Genomic DNA, 3,602 nt, shown 5'->3' with positions numbered 1-3,602 from the left:
CTCTTTGTTTTCATGAATGGACCATAAAGTTTTCAGAACTGCTGCCATGTTCCAAGAAATTGCAGAAAAAATGCCTAAACCGCCATATATTTTGCCAGTGCAAACTTTGTCCCAAGAAACCAATGGAGGCCTGAGCACTTGATCTGTTCTTCCCCACAGGAAGTTCCTACAAAGCTCATCAATTCTCTTTAACACCTTTACTGGTAAGACATAGCATGAAGTCCAGAATACTTGAGTGCCTAGGATAACACTCTTTATAATTTGCAATCTACCCACATAAGAGAGCTTTCTATGATTCCACCGGTTTTGAAATTGGTTTGAAATTTTATTGATAAGAGGAGAACAATCAACATACGAAAGTCTTTTGCATATAAGTGGAACTCCCAAGTATCTTATAGGCAAGCTACCTTCAGAGAACCCCAAGAAATTTTGAATAGAAGCTTTGACAGATTCATCAACTCCCCCAAAATAAATTGAACATTTGCTTTGATTTGCTTCAAGACCAGAGATGACACTGAAATTGGAACATAAGCATTGATGCAGACACTTAATAGAGCTCAAGTTAATTTTCCACATTTTGGATGGAACTTGTATGATCTATCTTGCTTCAATTTATCAAGGCTCCTAGAAAGATACTCCATGCCAAGGATAAACAAGTAGGGGGAGAGGGGGTCTCCTTGCCTTAGACCTCTTTCTCCTTTAAAATATCCATGAAGTGTACCATTAAGAGAAATAGAGTATTTGGAGAGGTAATGCATGCAATGATCCATGATATCATCTTTTTGGAAAACCAAGTCCATTTAACATATCCTCCAAGAAACTCCAACTGATAGTATCGAAGGCTTTTTTAATGTCAATATTCAGCATAGTCCTTGGAGAAATATTCTTCCTACCATAATTCTTGACAAGCTCGTGTGCTAGCAAAATATTATTTGAGATCTGCCTTCCTTTAACAAAAGCACACTGAGCTTCATTTATGAGGCAACTGTAATGCCCCGCCCCGGAATCCCGGAGTCGCTACGCTATTAGATCTGATGGACTAGCCTCACAAACCACCACATGTCTTTTCAGCACGTTTTGTCCTCACTCACGCGCTCCCTGGAAAACTTCCCAGGGGGTCACCCATCCTAGAATTTCTCCAGGCCAAGCACGCTTAACTTTGGAGTTTCTAAGAGTTGGGTTTTCAAAAAGAAGATGCATCTTGATGGTATGAGTATTCCAATCAAATCAATCAATACTAATCACACCACCCTCTCAAGGGTTGGGGTATTACAAACTCCCCCACTTAAACTCACAACGTCCTCGTTGTGCCAAATCATATCATCCAAGACCGTAGCATCCGTGTGAGATTCTAGAGGTGACTCCTACGGCCTCAAGAGGTGGCTCCCGCCTTCTCGACGTAGCACTTTACGCCGCATAGCACTTAGCTCTCATAATTCCGGTTGGCTTTGCTCTGATACCATTTGTAATGCCCCGCCCCGGAATCCCAGAGTTCGTACACTATTAGATCTGATGGACTAGCCTCACAAACCACCACATGTCTTTTCAGTACGTTTTGTCCTCACTCACGCGCTCTCTGGAAAACTTCCTAGGGGGTCACCCATTCTAGAATTTCTCCAGGCCAAGCACGCTTAACTTTGGAGTTTCTAAGAGTTGGGTTTCCGAAAAGAAGATGCATCTTGGTGGTATGAGTATTCCAATCAAATCTATCAATACTAATCACATCACCCTCTCAAGGGTTGGGGTATTATAGCAACCAAGTATAGGTTTGATTCTGTTGGCAAGAATCTTTATAATGAACTTGTAGATACAATTACAACATGAAATTGGCCTGAAATCTGAAGGGGATTTAGGACAGTTTACAATGAACTTGTAGATACAATTACAACATGAAATTGGCCTGAAATCTGAAGGGGATTTAGGACAGTTTACCTTGGGTATTAGGGTAATTGATGTAGCATTTATTGCACCCAAAAGCTTTCCAGATTTAAAGAATTCTTCAATGGCATTTGTAACCTCCTCTCCAATAATTTGCCAGGTAGACTTGTAGAAGGAAGCACTGAAACCATCAGGGCCTGGGCTTTTATTGTCAGACAAGGAGAAAACAACATTTCTTATCTCATCTTTGGAAACAGGAGCAACTAAGCAAATTTCTTGATCATCATTCAGACAATATCCATTCTTTATGATGTTAATGTCAGGTTTTGTTGTTACAACTGCAATGCCCATGAGTTTCTTGAAAAAAGAAGTTAACTCATTTGCAATATTATCAGCATCGATCAGTAATTCTTTCACCAGAGCTGTTATAGAGTACCATGATTCTATTGTGGTGTCTATTAGATTTGATGACAGAGTGAAAATAGCTTGTGGACCTATCCCCTTGTAAGCTCCAAGCAATTTTAGCTTTTTGTTGGAAGAAAGACAATTCACAATTCAAGAGTTTGTTATAGGAGGAAATACCGCATTTTTCTTGGCTGATGAGGACTGGGTTGAAAGGATCATCTTGTATCTTTTTTTGAATTTCCTCCACCTCCAGCCTAGCTTTATTCACCTGGTCACAGATATTATAGAAGTGCACCTGATTGAGGTTCTTTAATGCACCTTTCAAAAGTGTGAGCTTTGAGTTTACAGAGAACATTTTATACCCTCCAATGTGAAATTGCCAAACTGAAGAAACAGTAGGAAGGAAACTAGAATGATTGATCCACATTTTATAGAACTTAAATGGATTTTTACCTCTGATTTCTTCATCATATATAGAAATAAGGCCTGGAGAATGATCTGAAAAGCTTGGGAGCAAGTACTCAACATGACTGGAATTAAAAGTCTGAATCCAAGAATTATTTACAATGGATCTATCCAATCTGCTCCAGCCTCTAGTGGCAGTGTCCTGTTTATTGTTCCAAGTGTAGAAACATCCCAATGTTTTTAAGTGGGAAAGCTGACAATCCTCTGTGAATGATCTAAACTCCAAGATATCAGCATCTGTAAGCATAACACCACCTAATTTTTCTTCATTTCCCAGCATTGCATTAAAATATCCACTAAGAAGCCAAGGTGAATTACCAATCACTTGATGAATCTGGTACAAATCTAACCAAAGCTCTTTTCTCATTTCCATATGATTAAAACCATAAATTGAAGAGATATAACAGTCCAGCCTTCCATCAGTAGAACAAACTTTGCAAGTGATATGTTGAGCTGAGAAACCAGAAATTTGTAAATCCAGAATATTAGGATCCCATAGCATCAAAATCCTAGCAGTGCCTGAACTGTTTGTATTTGAGAACCATTTCCAGTTGGCTGTAATTCTTTTAGCTATTACAGGCAGTTTCCCTCCCTTGATTTTGGTTTCCAGTAGAGCAACAAAAGATATATGGTATTGATGAATGTGTTGCTTAACTAGATGTTGTTTAGGGGATTTATTTAATCCCCTAACATTCCAAAAGGATAGGTTCATCTTGGTAGACCCCCTCTGTCTATATTAGAGGGATCCATTTCACTAGTCAAGTTCAAAAGAGGAGAAAAAATATTTGCTGGTCCTTTGCTTTTACTCCCATGAACTTGGATCCAAGGTCTTTGAATGGGGTCCTTGCCTCTAC

This window comes from Asparagus officinalis, chromosome 1, assembly GCF_001876935.1.
Source record: "Asparagus officinalis chromosome 1, Aspof.V1, whole genome shotgun sequence".
Classification (NCBI taxonomy): Eukaryota; Viridiplantae; Streptophyta; class Magnoliopsida; order Asparagales; family Asparagaceae; genus Asparagus; species Asparagus officinalis.
Note: the sequence above shows the minus strand (reverse complement) of the source record.